The sequence below is a fragment of the Physcomitrium patens genome, chromosome 21 (assembly GCF_059467195.1).
Source record: "Physcomitrium patens ecotype Gransden chromosome 21, ASM5946719v1, whole genome shotgun sequence".
NCBI lineage: Eukaryota > Viridiplantae > Streptophyta > Bryopsida > Funariales > Funariaceae > Physcomitrium > Physcomitrium patens.
In genome coordinates this window covers 8,363,065-8,380,542 of record NC_143430.1, presented here as the reverse complement: position 1 = coordinate 8,380,542, position 17,478 = coordinate 8,363,065, and the positions used below count along the sequence as shown (strand labels likewise).

At 36.7% G+C, this 17,478-nt stretch overlaps 1 long non-coding RNA gene across 3 annotated transcripts; it reads left to right on the top strand.

Annotated features, from left to right (window-relative positions):
- Window positions 1-1,336: 1,336 nt before the first annotated feature.
- LOC149986745 (uncharacterized) lies at window positions 1,337-4,437 on the top strand. 3 transcript variants are annotated; one of them, XR_016499765.1, is made up of 4 exons: window positions 1,337-3,290; window positions 3,575-3,644; window positions 3,850-3,988; window positions 4,221-4,437. It is a non-coding gene; the product is annotated as an uncharacterized LOC149986745 (long non-coding RNA). The 3 variants fall into 3 exon arrangements; XR_016499763.1 differs by having other exon boundaries at window positions 2,527-3,290; window positions 3,575-3,988; XR_016499764.1 differs by lacking the exon at window positions 4,221-4,437 and having other exon boundaries at window positions 3,016-3,290; window positions 3,850-4,141.
- The last annotated feature ends 13,041 nt before the right edge of the window (window positions 4,438-17,478 follow it).

Below are 17,478 nucleotides of genomic sequence, written 5' to 3'. Positions count from 1 at the left end.
TTGTGTAAACTTCAACAAATATTTCTCATTAAAACAAAATAGTAAGTACATTGCTACAAATATATATATATATATATAGAGAGAGAGAGAGAGAGAGAGAGAGTTCTGCTAGACTTAGTAATAAATAGTCTGTAACTAAATAACCAAAATAACAATGTGAATAACCAAAATAACCCAATTGATAAGCACTTATTGAGAGGCAGTTTACTGAAATAAAAGCATTTGTTTCTCTCAAGCATGTTAAACTCCTTTCTAACCTCTAATTTCTTCATGTTGCGTAACATATGGGATGAAGAAAACAATTACAAGTCAGTTCTTGCTAAGATATTAAGAGAAAATAAATAAGAATAAACCACAACTAAGTACCACATTTTTTTTCATGACTCAAATAACATGTGAATAGAAAAAGAAATCATGGTTCATAGGCGTGACATAACCATTAAACAAAACACCACAACTAAGGAACCAATTAGGATAGATGTTTTAACTTGATACATGGTAAAATACCCATAGTTTTCTCTAAAAATAGGCTTTTAGGACACTAATGCAATCTATCCCTATTAGAACATTGAGGCAGGTATACTCCATATATGTCAACAAAAACGAAAAAAAGAAAAACATAAACGAGGCTAATCAAGTGTGAGTGATTACTGAATGACAGAGGGGGGGGGATTTGAAAGGAAAAGGGCCAAGGAGAGGAAAGGCAAAGGAAAAGGCAAAGGAGAGGGTTCGTGTTATTAATTAATTAACTAATTAATTAAAGAGAAAATAGAGAGAGTGTGTATGTGTGAGAGAGAGAGCTTTGACCCGAGATTTGTCCGCACAGGGCTCGATTTAAACTGAGCGAGGGGGTGTCCAAAGGGGAACACTCATTTATTTATTCTATTTATATTATTTATTTCTGGGGGGGGGGATGTCCGAGAGCTTCGTTCGTTGTTCATCCCTCCCTCCCTCCCTCTTCATTCGCCCAGTACAGGTGTCCTGGTCGAATCGGGTTAATCATGGGCACTGACAGGGCAGGGCGGGGCGGGGGTGGGGGAGGAGAAACACCCACGAAAGCGACATAGCCCCCATCGTACAGCGGCGGCCGTAGGTCGGGAGGGGGAGGGAGAGGCGCGATGATGGACGCTGCCGGCGGCAGGAGGAGGCACCAATCCAGCCAGCCCTGCGAGGAATGGAGGCAGGCTGGCTGGCTGGCTGGCTGGTGGGGCGGGAGGGCCAGGCCAAGCCAAGCCAAGCCAAGCAGGAAGCATCTTGGGAGGGCGTGCAAACGGACGGACGGACGGAGTGAAGGAGGGAGAGGCAGAGGGAGGGAGGAATAGTCGCGGCCATGAATCAGACCAGAGGGAGTGATCCATCGAAGATAGCGATGATGCGGACAGAAGGGAGGGAGGGGAAGGGAATGTTGTGAGAACGGCACTACCCGAATGACAGCACCAGCAGCACTCCAATCCCTGCCCCGCCTTCCACGGAGCCGTGGGAATGCCATGCTTCAGAAGTGTTACACTATGTAGCCGCCGTTTTCCATTTCTGGCTGGAGCCTCGCCTGGCAGCGTTCCCCTTTCGGTCATCGTGACTCCTCAGCTGTGCACTCCCCTGCCGTTTTGATTTCCGCGTCCCTGTAGCGACGTCAGCTGGGCCCTCCACATGCATCCACCTGCCCCCATATTATATATCTGCCACCCCCTCCTCCAGCAAATCCATTCTGTTTACTCCCACTTCCCTCGATTTCTCTCCCCAATCCCAGTGAGCGGTTTGTGTCGTTCGTGCTTCAGACAGAAAGAGGATTTGCCGCTTCGATCTGCGATTTCGTACCGGTCGATGTGTGGAATGATCATGTCTGTAGAGGTGTCGTGGTTAGGTGCTCGCAAGAGCAATTTTGTTTTGGTTCCCAGATAGATACTTTCAGCGGCCGTTGCTGGCTCGGATTGCCGAGGTTCGATGGCAATAGTGCCGGCTGACGATAGCCGGCCTGCCCGCAACTCGTTGACTTTGCTTGGAGTTTGAAGCCGAAGCCTGGCGTCCTAGTTGCGTTTCTAATCTTCTGTTTATTTTTCATCCCCTAAGAAATTCTGTGTTATGTTGCACATCAGTTGCATCCATTTGTCTCAGCTCTGATTATGTTGTATGTTTGCAATTGGACGTAAGCAACGTAACCTTGTTATCGAGTAATTTCTTACCGGTGATCATCGCATGGAGTATTCGGAAACTCTCTCTCGTCTCGACAAAGTGCATTCAGCCTGTACTTCCAGCTGATCGCTCAACTTGGAATTGGTGTGAGCAAATTTCAAGCGGATTTAACACTTCCCGACGGATTTGTATCAGTTTCGATGCAGTGTCGTACTCCATACTGGCCTTCGAATTTATCATTTTGGCAATCCGACCAGCTCTCGATGACTCCTTTAGGGCGTCCACTTTGTGACATGTCAATCGGTGGTAGAGGCTTCTAAATTCGTACTGCTGTTGAGCTGCTAGGATTTGTGAATTAGAAACATTGGAATGCATCCCCCTAGTATTTGTGTGGTTGCCAGATGGACGTACTCTCTGTTGTACCTATGAGCGTTGGCTTTAATCAGCTGCAGGTTGGTTGGACGAGTCTGCTCTTGTGAGACTAACTAAGCTATCATTACTGAAGTTGTCAGGTCTGCTCGAGGAATTTGACCAAGTTCTATGTTCGAAAATTTTGGTTTCCGTGTAGAGGTCGTTCGAATTCTTATCTCGTCTGAATGATATTTCTGGTGCAGTTGAGACTTGATGTGCGGGTGGTGTGGTGAGTATTCCGTGTTTATTGGGCTTGCATTCTGAATGGATCACAAGTTGCTTGAATACTACTTCGAAGGTGTAAGCCTGTAGTTGATTTGCTGGTAGATACATCGAATCTCAAGGGTCTCTTCGACGAATACTAGGTACTATTTTTTGAGATTGATTACATCAAGGTCAGCGATGCTTCTATTTGCTGCTACCCCGTGGTCAACGAAGATAATATGTATCAATCAGGATATAGAGATGGAGACAGAAGTGTTACAAAGAGTTCTTGAGTCTCCATGCTTCTCTGACGTTGCATGGAGTCTATGTCTGGACCTTCTCCATTTCCTCTTTCAAGAGAATGTGAGCATTGAAGGATTCGGACATAGCCTTCATGCATGCTAGAGTATCATGGAGGCCCGTGAACTACTTGTAACTATCACATTTGTTTTCTTGCAACACAATCCGTTCCTCCTGCTTATCGCCGGAACTCCCATTGGCACGACTAGATGTTATCCAGTGGGATACCACTGTTACTTGATCAGGTGAGTGACATTACTGTGCAGTTCGTTTTCTTTTGATTGCTTCAAAACTCTGTTTGGAGTCCTCGTAAACCCGTGCTGTGACTTCAATCTGTTTGAACAAAGTGCATGTGCTTCGGAAATGTTCGACCATCGCAGTGGTCAATAAATCTGAGGAGGCAATCCACTCCCCCCACTACAGTTATGTAGTCTAGCATGATGCTCTGGTTCCATGTTTTATAGAGTACTCGGGATCACTTTCATTCTGGATGAGTGCTTATTCGGACTAATACACTAATGTGGTACAGCAATGGTCTCCACCTCGTTGCGAGATCGGATGATTGTAGCAGATCAGCAAGTGAAATCAAGACCTTGAAGGTATCATCTGTATTACTTCTGCACTTAGCCAACACATATCGAAGTCTCTCATTTTATGGAATGTTACAGCCCACCCTTTTACCCGGTTGTCTGTGAAGTGGTCATTTAGATATTGATGAAACATAGAGTTTAAGTATCCTTGACGTGTTGAAATTTTGTTAACAAGCACTGCCACAACCAGTTCTATTTTGTTTCGTGTCTTCAGGAATTGAAGATATTATCACCACAAGTCCATGAAGTTTAAATTGAATCATCAATTGCGTAATTTTCTGCCATGATGAAGCCGTCCATTGATTCTCAAGTCACACCTTGCGTTTGACCAGTAATGGAATTGAACTACCTTGGTATGCAGACACCAGACGCTAATGCCAATGAGATGAGGAATTGTTGTGTAGTTAGTACGCTTTGACGCGTGACAATCAATCGATCTCGATTGCAGAATGGATGGACTGCATTTGTAAACATTGCTGCTAATGCAGAATTACTACTTATTACTCCCTGACTGTGTGAATGTTGAATTGGCAAGCGAGTTTTTTTGCTGGAAACCTCTGACATCTCATACATCCACTAATGCAGGTGCCGGAGTACTTGAAGCGTAATCTTTACATTGCCTCCTACTGTTTAGTTAAGAAAATTAGAATGCATGAAGTTTTTGCTAGCTGTATGGTGAAGTTCTTTCGATATAGGTTTCTACAGCGAGTTGCAGATTTTCCATGATTCTGAGAAAGCTGGGAAAAGATGTACTGACCATTGAGTCTTAACATGAGAGCTGAATTCACGATCTCTGCTACAAGCTATGTGTACTCAGAAATTTTCATTCCATATCCACAGAAATCTTTCTAGTAATAAGTCTAAAGCATACTGTCGCTTACATTCGACAGAAGTATTGGCATATTGTTTGTTGTATTGATACTTGTATTCGACAAAAGTAGAGTATTATTGAAACTGCGTTTTGTGTGCCGAATGCACGCTGCATCCATTTGAGCCAATGAACACTTCTTTACACATTCGTTAATTAGAGTTCCAATCTAATGCTGGGACGTTTGTTCATGCTTCCTAGGATTCAGCATCTCAACTACGATGTTTCAGTATAATACAGGCATCTTTGCCCTTCTAGCCGAGCAGTTCATTGGACGCGTTCAAACTAGTTGTTGGTTATGGAGGCAGGACGTAGAAGGGAAGTTATTGGTAGTGGTTGGTAGTGTCATTTAGTCGTCGAAGAATACAATGATTCTGTGGTGATCTACTTTACCAATAGTCACTCGAATAATCTGTACATTCCGAACGTTGTCCGGGGACTCGTTAGACATTCACTCAAGGACACTTCAAGCAACGAAGGAGTGTCATGAAGCCCTAGTTGCATCTACCAATTACCTTTGTGTAGAATATAATGATTGTCTCTATAGATTTACAAACAGAGCAAATCCTTTTTAATGTTACACAAACCAAAGAAATCGTTATACAGCTTGGCAGGACTTGCAGCAGTTCTTCCTTGTCTGGCTTTTATGACACAAGAGGAGTAGTTGAAAAGAATTCATGTCTTGACGATCTGAAGATAATCTTCTTTTTGAAGCATGTGCAGTTCAATGGATCCGAAAAGGAATGAAAAGACGAGAGGAAACCAACCAGACCATTTATTCCATTTCACTAGCAAAGGTATGCCAGTGAACACTGACCACCAACTGTCAAGTCAGATGATTTCAGTCTCGAATCCACTGGTGCGAGAGCGATGAACTGGGCAGCCCAGGGCAAACGTCGCAGCGATGAATCACTTGCGTGCCGCGTAAGCTGATTCTTCCAGCGGTGAGAGATGCTTCCACCACGAGCCACGACGCAGTGGAATTTGGGGTAAAATGAAAGATGTTGGATACATTGACCACATTCCCACTTTTAGCAAAGCCGCTACGTGCATGCAATGAATGCGAGGCGGCTTTTTGAGCTGGCGAGCTACACAATCGGCAGGACATGAAGCAAAGGTTCATCCGAGCGCAGTGATGGATCTGTACAGCCGGAAGGAAGGGCGGGGGTGAGGTGGGGGAGCGAGGACGGGGAGGGGGACGGGTCGATGCGCTGGCCTGCATGATGACACCAGCCACCTCCTGCAGGGCAGCGCGAGGGGCGGGTGCATTATTAAATTGCGGGTCCAGATCAGCTGATAAGCACCCGTGTCCCGGGTGTGATGTCTTTTCCTCTGGTTGTCCTTTCCCGTTCTGGAATCACGGAGATCAAAGACATCGAAAGTTCAGTCGCCTGCACCATTTATAGAACCTGATCTGCTTTGCATTGTTGCAACCCCGCATAATCCTGGATCCCCGCGCCTCTTCACCTTCCCCTTCCCTTCCTCCCCTTCCTGCCATTTCCATCCTTTTCCATTTCTATACAACTAGTGCCTCATCTCGGTCGCCTGGTTAACATGATTAGGAAGGAACTGACTGCATGACTGCCTGCCTGCCTGGCTGCAACCAACGGCCATCTCACCCCCACCCACCTCCCGATCACCATTGCCTTCACCTCTCTCATAATCCCCCAATCTGATACCTAATACGACTTTCTCCCTCGGCAGGATAACATATTTGCGAGCAAAACAATTCAGTCATATTTGTAATACTAAGAGTCAAGTTGGTTTATTATTTGTAAACATCTCATCACCTTTTGTAAAAGTACCATCATAAATACATACCATTGAGTTTTACATTTCTAAGTCACATCGATCTACATATGTTTTGTATTTATACCTAATAGTGATGTATTGAAAATTAAAAGATGTATAGCATACTTAAATATAAACTTAATAATTTGCATGACCCCTTGCACTAGACATATGATTATTATAGTTATTTTTATAAATAAGGTTATTAAAGTAGGATAGTATGTTTGTATTTTTAAAAAAACGATGTTTTTTTTTTTTTTTTTTTTTTTTTTTAATAGATGGTTGAACAAACATTTGAAATAACTTTAAAAATTATATATAAAAGAATATTTAATAAAAAATATTTTTATTTATTTTTTATACATTAAAATTTTTATAAGATTCTACTAACATATCATTTCATTTAAATAAAAAGTTAATAATATAATTAATAAAAAATTATTATTATTAAAAAATATTTATATTAATAAATATAGAAGAATGTTAAATAGACTCATTGTTTTACTAAATCAATCCACCCTATTATAACTATTATTAGAAAAATGGATCATCTCTAGAAACCATCACTAACATCATTTCTACCCTCTTTGTTCCTAGTCCATGCTTATTCCATTCCTAGCTCTCATCTTAACCTCCCATTCTCCTATTCCTAATCCTTGTCTTGACTTCCTCTATTCTTAGCCACAGTGGTAGAATCTTTTCTTGAAATGCTCTACTTTACAAAAAGAATTGTTTACAATGCTCGTAGTAGCTTTATGTCAATGTAGTCAACAACTTTTACAAGTTCACTTGTGGTGTATATGTTGCTCTTTGTACATTGCTTGTGGGATTGGACACTATAATTCCAAGGTTTTGTTTTAGTATCTTCTAGCAAACTAGCACATATTTAAAAATTAATATCATTCAAAGATTTAACATTGTCATATAAAAAAAAAAAATTACTAACCTTATTAATTTGATTGATTTTTTTGTTCCAATGCTTTTATTTTTTCTTATTTTTTTGTTGCTATCATACTATCCTACTTTAATAACCTTAGTAACTAAAAATCATAATAGCTTAGTAATATTTAATGTTATTAAATCTCTTTTTAAGCCAATTATTTTAGGATTATTGTGGTTGAAGAAGTATAATCCTTAAATAGACTAGATTTCTTGTAACTTTGATATTTTTTATAGTTTAGTCCAAGATTTTTTTAGTCAAGTAAAAATCCACAATTCTAATATAACTAAATCTTTATTAATAGGTACAAAAGCTTTCATACATGCTACAAAATAAGATATATTTTTGCTATATATGCCACACCTATTTTTGATGGAGATAAGACTTAATATAGTATTCCAAATCAATATTAAGATTATCAAGATATTTTTGAAAAAAAAAATGGACATATTTTTCTAAAATATTTTTCCTATAATTATTCCATTCATCTTTAAGAAGGAATTCAACTACCATTTGGACCAATCTATAGCTTATTACTAAATGAGTTGGTTGTATTCAAAAAATATATTGATAAAAACTTTGCTAAGAACTTTATATACCATTCTAAATTTCTAGCAAAAGCTCCTATCTTATTTGTGAAAAAAAAGACAAAATTCTACAAATATATGTGGACTAAAGAAGATTCAACAAGATCACCATCAAAAATAGATATCTTCTATTTCAAGACATCTTAATCAATTCAATCAAATTAAGATTTATACAAAAATAGATCTATAAGGAATATATAATCTAATATGCATTAAAAAAAGAGATGAATAAAAAATTACATTTCAAACTAAGTGTAAACATTGTGAATATAATCTCATGTATTTTGGAGTCACAAATATATTAGTTTCTTTTCAACATGTAATGAGTGATATCATTTGTGAGTTTTTTAATGATTTTAAGATCTATTATGTAGACAATATTTTAATCTATTTTAAAAATATAAAAAAATATGAATTTCATATTTTTTTTGTATTACAAAAATTAAGAGATGTAAGATTATACATTAAGATTATCACATTAATTAAATTACTTAATGTAAGATTATCACATTACTTAAATTATCTTTTTAGAATACATCATCTTAAACAATGGTCTTATGATGGATCTTAATAAGATCTAGATTATTATAGATTGAAAGATTTTAAAAATAGTCACCAATGTGTAATATTTTTTGAAATTTATAAATTACTATTGGATCTTCATCAGATCTTTTTCTCAAGTTGAGGTTCTTTTTATACGTTTGGCTTGTAAAGATAAATTTCATTAGAGCAAAGAAGTTGAAATATCTTTAAAAGCCTTAAAGACATCATTTTTATTTGTAACAATATTATATTAGATTCATTTTTTTAAGACATTCTTTATAGAATAAAGCACATTAGACTTTGCTCTGGATGTGGTGTTATCATAAATAGGAGCAGATGACAAATTACACTCAATAATTTTTCATTTGAAGAAATTTTTAGGAGCCAAGCTTAACTATAAGATCTATGATAATAAACAATTTGCAATGGTGGATTCATTTTAAGAATGACATCATTATCTAGAAGGCACTTTTAGTCCAATCATTATATATATGAATCACAAGAATCTTGAGTACTTCATATTGGCACATATTTTAGATTTTTGCTAAGCTTGTTGGAGCATGTCTTTATCAAGATTTTATTTTAAGATTAGTGATTGAGATAAAAAAATAATAAGATTTACTAGATGTCAAGGACAAGAACTCGATGAAAGCTAGAGAGTAAGTGAGACTTTTCTCAAAAAGAAATAGGACAAAATAGAAATATGTATATTAAGAAAGAAATTGGAATGGCTATTGCCAAAATACAAGAAAACTAGAGACCCTTGAAACTAGACTAGAAGCAAGAAAGGAGTTGACAAGAGTGAAGAGGGCTTCACTCTTGCCTCTATATATACTATCTAACTAGAAGCCACATGGCGATGTTCTATAAGACCTCCAATATATGTTGACTTTCTAGGCCACATGCCTTTGCTTGCAAGGCAAGTTTTCTATGGATGGACCACGTAGTTAGCTTGTTCTTTAAGCTTCCAACATGTGTGGCACATGGCTAACTTGTTGACCAAGTTTCTAGCCTAAAAGTCAACTATAGACTCCTATAAAGTCAAAGCAGCGTCTATGAAGCTTCTAAGAAGCTTCTCTAGAAGATATTACACAATTAACCTACTTTTATCTACTTTTACATACTTTTATCTATTCATATAGGTAATTATATGTATGTCCGTGACATTACCCCCCCTTCTAGGGACGAGTTCCACGAGGAGTGGTGATTATATATTGAGAAAATCTAATATGCGGCGAATTGTATTTGCTACATACTCTGATCTTTGTTCTCTTCGAAGATAGTTGATGGGTCCTCTTAGCCATCGATAGTGTCCCATTCCAGGGCGAGAAGACCACCCTGTTATTTGATCACTGTTGAGGCCTTCATAACTTCCTCAATCTTGTCTCTTTTATAAGAGAGGTTTTCATCTTGGTTTTGATGGATGTCGTTGATGAAAAACTTTGACTTTAGCTGATGCATTTGCTAGATTCCTGGATGGCTCCCATGTGCGCTCACTAATATCATATCCGCACCAATGAACAAGATATTCCAGCTTATTTCGGCGCCGCCTTGAGTCTAATATCTCTTCCACCTCAAATTCTTCATTATTATCTACTTCTATAGGAGGCGGTGGCATTTGTCTTCTTCCTTGTATATCCACTGTCTTATATGGTTCAAGAAGAGACACGTGGAATACAGGATGGATCTTCATTGACTCCGGTAGATGTAACCGATATGCAACTGGGTTGATCTGTTCAGAAACAGAAAAGGGGCCAAGCCTACGATAGTCCAATTTGTCACAAGGTCGAGTGGTCTTGATATTGCGACGAAGTAGCCATACCTTATCACCCACGTTGAGTTGTGGTTGCTCTTTACGATATACATCTGCATTTATCTTTTGTCGTTCTTGAGCTTTCTTCAACTGCGCCTTCATTATTGCATGTAACTCTGACAACCGATTTGTCATATCTTCTGCTGCAGGATTATCAACTTTTGAAAAATCAAAAGTATCAAGTCGTGGATGATAGCCATAATTGGCAAAGAAAGGTGTTTGTTGCGTGGAGGAATGTACCGTATTATTATAAGCAAACTCTGCCAATGGCAGAAGGTTTGTCCAATCATCTTGTTGGTAGTTGATGGTACACCTTAAATACTGTTCCAAGACTTGGTTTACGCGCTCTGTTTGTCCATCAGTTTGAGGATGGAAAGCTGAAGATAGCTTTATGTCCACTTTTAAAATCTTGAAAAGAGTCCTCCAAAATCTCGACACAAATTGAGTTCTCCTATCCGATATGATATCTTTAGGCAATCCATGATAGCGATAGATATTATCAATGGAAAGCTTAGCTGTTTCTTCACCTGTGATAGATTTTGTACATGGCATAAAATGTGCCATCTTGGTGAAACGATCTACTATCACAAATATAGAATCATAAGATCTTGAGTTTGGAAGATCTGTAATGAAATCCATAGAAACAGAAGACCATGGTTGTTCTGGTATAGGTAATGGCTGAAGAAGTCCGTAAGGTCGATGTCGAGGAATTTTTGATCTTGAACAAATATCACATGATTGTACAAAGTCTTTGACTGACTTCCACATTTGTGGCCACCAAAAATCTCTTGATATGAGTTCCAGAGTCTTATTATATCCAAAGTGCCCTGCTGCTGGAAAGTCATGACGTGCTTGAAGAACACGCAAACGTGCTTTTCCTTCTGGAACATATAGGCGTCCTTCAAAATATAATAGATTATTCTTGAACTCGAACTTAGAAGAATCATGAGACTTGGAAGAATTATTCTCGATATCATGAACAAGAGGGTCTGAGGACATACTGGACTGGATTTGCTTGAGAAAAGTTGAATCAACAGTCAATGTTGATTTCACTGCTCGGAGATGAAATTGCTCCGGTTTCAAGAGGACCGTTCTTTGTTGCTCAAAAGCTGCATCTCCTTCTTTTGGTGCAAAATAAGAACGTCTAGACAGGGCATCAGACAAACCTTGTTGTTTTCCTGGCCGATAAGTGATAATGAACTCGAATCTTGACAAAGACATACTCCAACGAGCTTGACGACGATTCAACACGCGTGCTGACATGAAATACTCGAGGTTCTTGTGATCTGTATACACAGTGACTGGACTAGAAGCACCTTCTAGATAATGATGCCATTCTTGAAAAGAATCTACGATTGCAAGAAGTTCTTTATCGTGGATCTCATAATTGATCTCGGCTGCTGAGAATTTTCTTGAATGAAAAGCTATCGGATGAAGTTTGTCATCTGTTCCCATTTGTGATAAAACTGCACCCAAGGCAAAATCCGATGCGTCTGTTTCCATAAAAAATGCCTTGGAAAAGTCAACACAATATAAGACTGGTGCAGAGACAAACGATGTCTTCAAGGCTTCAAATGCTGCTTCCGCTTCTTGATTCCATTGGAATTTATCTTTACTAGTCAAGCGTGTAAGTGGAGCTGCAACTCGTGAGAAGTCTTTGATGAAGATCCGATAGTAATTGGCAAATCCCAAGAAACATTGGACATCTCTTACAGTCTTTGGAATCTTCCAATCCATGATTGTTTGGACTTTCTTAGAATCCATCATAAGACCATCATTTGAAATGATGTATCCTAAAATGTCAACTTGAGTAGTGTAAAATACACACTTTTCCATCTTGGCGTACAATCCTGCATCTCTGAGTTTTTGTAATACTTGACGAACATGTATTTCATGTTCTTCAACATTCTTAGAATAAATCAGGATATCGTCTAGGTAGCAGACGACAAAATTGTCTAAGAATTCACGAAATACATCATTCATGAGATGTTGAAAAGCAGCTGGTGCATTCGTGAGTCCAAAAGGCATGACATTATATTCAAAATGCCCGTACCTGGTTCGAAACGCAGTCTTCCATTCATCTCCTTCTTTGATCCGTACTAGATTATATGCTCCTCTTAGATCTATTTTTGTATAGATCTTAGCTTGATTTAACTAGTCAAGGAGTCCTGATATCAAAGGTAATGGATACCTGTTCTTGATTGTGATCTTGTTGAGTCCTCGATAGTCAACACATATTCGTAAAGATCCATCTTTTTTCTTTACGAATAGAATTGGAGCTCCTGCTGGAGATTTTGAATGGCGTATGAAATTCTTCGCTAAATTCTCGTCAATATATGTCTTGAGTTCAGCCAACTCATCTTGCGATAAACTGTAAATTGGTCCAAATGGTGGCTGAGTTCCTTCCTTGAGATCGATTGAACAATCGTATGGGCGATGCTCAAGAAGAATATCTACATTCTTTTTCTCAAAAACGTCTTGATAATCCTGATATTGACTTGGAATGCCACTTGAAGTCTTTACGCTTTCAGAAATAGGTGCAGCATAAATAGCAAAAGTTGATCCTTCTTTTGCTGCGTGTATAAATGCTTTTGCACCTAAAGGTGCGAGTTTTACTATACTAGACTCATGGTTTTTTACTTGGTTAATAGAACTGTTACTAATGCTCTGAGGAAAATCAAGTTTACGAGAAATCCAATCTATTCGAGGATTATACTTTTCTAACCATGATAAGCCTAAAATTACTGGATTAGAGGGAGATCTAATTATATTAAAAATTACGCAACTACTATGACCATTTATTACTACATCTACAGGAAGTGTTTCGTGAGTTACATCTCCAGAAGACAACGGACGACCATCTATGACTTCTACATGTACAGGTTTAGTTTTTTGTATTAATGATATTCTATGACATCTAGCAAATTCTTCATCTAAAAAACAAGATGAGGCTCCTGAATCTACCAAGGCAGAGGCTTTATAATTATTAGGTCCTAAACGCACATCTATTATAAAACAAGGAGATGGTTCTGAGGAGAGGATAGGACCTTTATTAGAAGTTGTACAAGATTCCAGTCGCACGGTCCCTATTGTAGCTGGACATACTCGTTTTCCGACATACTGTCTTCTTTGACAGCCGTACTCCTCATTTTGTAGTTACGTCGCTTCTTTGGACAATGTTGAGCAGTGTGCTTAGGTTCTCCACAATATAAGCACAATCCTTCTTGTCGACGACGAGACTTTTCTTGCTCAGTAAGAGGTTTGAAACGTACCGCATCAATTTGCATATCCTCTACTTCCGAAGGTATGTGTTGAGGAGACGTCGGTGTTGCCATTGAATTGTAGTAACGTTGAGGCCCACTTGTGCGACTCTCGGATCGAAATTCAAAAAGTCGATTGTCGCACTTCATAGCAAAGTCAATTGCTTGACTCAATGTTTGAGGATCAGGTAAATTAAGCATCAATTTCTTTACCTCATATTGTAATCCGTAGAGAAATTGACTCACAAGTGCGGCATCATCCCACTTGATATCAGTTGCAAGTTGTCAAAATTGCGAAGCATATAATGTTACTGATCGATTGCCTTGTCGCAAAATACGGATCTTGTTGGTTGCAACACGAATTGCATCATGTTCTCCAAACATGGATCGAAACTCCGCCAAAAAAGCCTCCAGATTATCCAATATTAGATCTCGTCGTTCAAGAAAAGATGAAAACCATGACAATGCTGAACCTGAAAGAAGTGTACCAATGAATCTTACTTGTGACCCTGGAGTTGGATAGCTCTGGGGTTGAAGTTCAATCACTAGTTGGACCTGATTGATGAATCCTCGAAACTTGGATCTGGTACCATCAAACTTCTTGGGCAAGGCAACTCTCGGTTCTCTAACACTCGAAGGGTGTTCCATTCTGGGAGAAGGGACATGGTTTGGTGCAGATGTTGAAGCAGCCCCAATCATCTCTATATCTTCACTTCCTACCATTCTTGTTGCTCCTTGTGGTGGTAAATTGAGTTGATGCATCGCAAGCATTAACTCCCTCAATTGTTCTTGCATCTGTGCCATTGCACTCTTCATTTCAACAAGCTCTGCCATAGTAGCACTTAGAAAAGAGAAGATGTCTAACAACGCTCAAAACAAATAGAAGAGAGGAATTGATAACAAAGAAAATACTAAGAACAATATCAGTTTAAAAGAGGGTAATCCGCAACTTCTAATGCGCTTATGTCTTATCAAGAAAAAGGGGTAATCCACTCTTAATCAAGAAAAGACAAAGCTCTGATATTGTAAGTGCACTCTTGTCAATCTGTCAAGGACAAGAACTCGATGAAAGCTAGAGAGTAAGTGAGACTTTTCTCAAAAAGAAATAGGACAAAATAGAAATATGTATATTAAGAAAGAAACTGGAATGGCTATTGCCAAAATACAAGAAAACTAGAGACCCTTGAAACTAGACTAGAAGCAAGAAAGGAGTTGACAAGAGTGAAGAGGGCTTCACTCTTGCCTCTATATATACTATCTAACTAGAAGCCACATGGCGATGTTCTATAAGACCTCCAATATATGTTGACTTTCTAGGCCACATGCCTTTGCTTGCAAGGCAAGTTTTCTATGGATGGACCACGTAGTTAGCTTGTTCTTTAAGCTTCCAACATGTGTGGCACATGGCTAACTTGTTGACCAAGTTTCTAGCCTAAAAGTCAACTATAGACTCCTATAAAGTCAAAGCAGCGTCTATGAAGCTTCTAAGAAGCTTCTCTAGAAGATATTACACAATTAACCTACTTTTATCTACTTTTACATACTTTTATCTATTCATATAGATAATTATATGTATGTCCGTGACACTAGATGATTTTTTTAGATGTTCTTATCTTATATCTATAGAAAGAAATAAAAATTTTGATTTACAAAGAATAATTTTCTTAAAACCAAAATATTTTCAACTTCAAGTAATAAAATCAACATTAATTGTTTATTAAACCTTTCTCAAGCAAGTTCAATTGACTATATTCTCTAGCTTTCTTGTTCATAATATTAAAAACAATCCTTCTAAATTTCATGATATTTTATAGTTGAATTCAAAAATAATCAATTCTATTTGAAATGACAATTATATATTCCAAAAGACAAAGCATAATTATGTATTCTTAAAGTTCATTACAACTTTCTAGCAATCAAATATTTTGGATATTATAAGGCTTTCAAGCTAATATCTAGAGACTTTTGATAACCTTAAATGTGGAGTGCAATCAAAGACTTTGTACAATCATGTGATGTTTATTCAAAATAAAAAACTCCTCATTATTGACCTCATAGAGTTCTTCAATCATTATCTATTCTAAAACAGTCATAGTATTTTATTTCTTTAGATTTTATTAAAAATCTTCTAGCCTCAGGTTCTTATGATTTTATATTTTTAATAGTAGATTTTTTTACCAAGATGCCGCATTCTATATCATATAGAAATCTATCACAAGCAAGAAAATAAGTAAGTTTTTTTTTTTTAACAACATCTATTATTATTATAGATTATTCATGAATGTTATATTAAATAGGAAGATTTAAGTTTGAATTAAGATTTCAAAGAATTCTTTTGAAGATTCTAGAAATAGATATAAAACTACTTTTGGTTTTTTGTCCTCAAATTGATGGACAAACGGAGTGTATAAACCAAGTTTTAGAGCAATAATTGAGATCTAATATCAACTATTTACATGATGATTGAAAAATTCTTTTATCATTGATAGAATTTGCTTATAATAATATTATACATTCTTCTATACAAAAAATATCTTTCTTTGCTAATTGTAATTGTCATCTAAAACATAATACTTTTGACTTTTTAAAAGTTGATAATCATATTACAAAAGATTTGGTAAATTATTTATTTGAGCTGTATATAACTATAAAAGCACAATTAAAAGAAGCTCAAGGATAACAAAAAATCAACACGGATGTTTATGACAAAGAATGACCTCAATTCTATATTGGCAATAAAATATAGTTACTTCATCTTAATATTAAGACTAGCCACCCTTGTAACAAATTGGATTACCATAGCCTTGGACCATTTCCTATTTGTAAATAAATCAATCTAATTACTTATCAATTATATCTACTAGAATCTATAAAGATTCATCTTATATTTCATATGTAAATACAAATTATTACGTACAACACATTAAGTGCTATCAATGAATCATAAAGTATATAAAATCTCTAAAATACATCAAACTTTACCTAAAATATTAGAAATTGAGTCTAGTATCCACTTAAAAAAAATTTCATTTCAATCCAATCAATAGATTATTAAAAATCTTAGAAATACTCACTAACCTTCATATTGCAATTTTTGAGATATCAATCCATAAAAACCTTCATATACTTTGATCTAATTGCTTGATTGACCTCAAAATTTGTACTTACATTAATAATTAAAACACCAATACATTGCCAAAAATTTACCTATATATACACTATAAAACTCAAGAAACCTTTAAATTTGAAATCATATTTTTATATCTCAAAAATCTTAATCAACAAAGAATATTATTAACTTTGAAATCTCCAAAAAATTCAATATTGACTTAATTGATATAAAATCAACGTCCAAAAATCTTTTTTCAAATTTTCTCTCAAATTCCACTCTCTAATCTATCAAAAAACTTAGGAATCATTGTAGATTCGTAGTTTTATGCCTTAGGATTTGATTTCAATCCAAGTTCATAGCCAATCCTCTCCAAATATCAATTCTTGACTTCTTGAAATAAATCTTATTAAAATCAATTCTTAACTTTTTTCTATACATGCCTATATCATTTTTTATGTCATTTACTTTGATTTGGCTCATTTATGCATCTACAAATAAATAAAAGTTCTTTCTACAAAAAAACAAGATTAAGACTAAATCTTTTATTACCTTTCTATTATTTATCCCTATTTTTCTACTACATCTTTTTGCTAGGCTCTTCTATAATAAAATCCATATTTTTTATTTTTTTACTATGTAATCATATTACTATATGATATCGCTTTAGTATAGAATACTATCAATGGTTGAAAGGACTTGTTAACCATCTTTGAAGAGAATAAAGATAGGAGTATGTGGCAAATATAATTTACTACATCTTGGATTTTTTCAACATATGATGACCACTGTCGTGTTGTAACACGAGTATACTGTGAAAATATAAAGAAAGAGGACTTTTATTAATGTTCAGTTACCTCGAATATTGGGAGCAACGACCAATTCCAGTGCAAATATTGAGAGGCTAGGTTCAGTCACCCCATTACAGTCAG